The following is a 979-nucleotide window of genomic DNA, read 5'->3' as shown; positions in this document are numbered from 1 at the left end:
TCTACAATCTCTTTTTTAAGAGTACTGTAATTTTCCTTGAAATGATCTTTGACTTCTTTAGTTAGATTAATTCCAAGGTATTTCGTTTTCCTCGGTGCTATTATAAAAGATATTGTTTCTATAATTTCCCTCTCAGTGTGTTTGTTGTCTGTGTAGAGGAATGCTATTGACTTTTGAGTATGGACTTTATATCCTGCTATGCTACTGAATTTCTGTATTAATTCTAGCAGCTTCTTGGTTGAGTTTTTTGGGTCTCACCCACACTGCACCTGGACTGGGATGAGTAGGTCCCACCAGTGCAGGGTAGCCAGAAGCTCTCCCACGCACTCACCAGGCCTGGACTAGCTGGGCCTTGCTCTAGTTTAGTGCCTTTTCTCATGTATTTCTCAGAGTACTGTGTGTATAGTGCCTCACAGGATTACTTCTTGCACATTCTAGTCATTCTACACTGAGCTATGACCCAGATCCTGCAATTGTATTTTTGTCTCATCCTTTGTTTACTGGGTGCTTTCAGGCAAGGAGCCTCAATTCTGTCATTCAATAATGTATCTCAAGAAATTTGTACAGCAGATGATATATAACAGGTGCTCCATACATACTCATTAAATAAGTGACTACATGAGTATGTAGACTAATAAATAGTCCAGCAACTTTTTAGTCCTATCCATGAATCATACATACAGTACACACACACACATACTCACACACACACAAACACAAACACACACAGAAGCACTCAATAGAGTTACTTTTTTTTTTTTTGCACTGCAAGGCGTTGAACACAAGGCCTCAGTTATGCCAAGCATATGTTCTTTGTATGTGCTATACTGAAAGCCTGAGCCTCTGCAGTGCCTGAAATATTCCCCACATCTGGCTTGCATTTGTCATGGAATTGTTGAATATACCATACAATTAGAAACTGATTACATCACACCTGTACTGGACAGCAGAGAGCCTGCACCTGGCCTTATGGTCCAAG

The sequence above is a fragment of the Octodon degus genome, unplaced genomic scaffold (assembly GCF_000260255.1).
Source record: "Octodon degus isolate 3935 unplaced genomic scaffold, OctDeg1.0 scaffold00011, whole genome shotgun sequence".
NCBI lineage: Eukaryota > Metazoa > Chordata > Mammalia > Rodentia > Octodontidae > Octodon > Octodon degus.
This window is presented reverse-complemented; position numbering follows the sequence as displayed.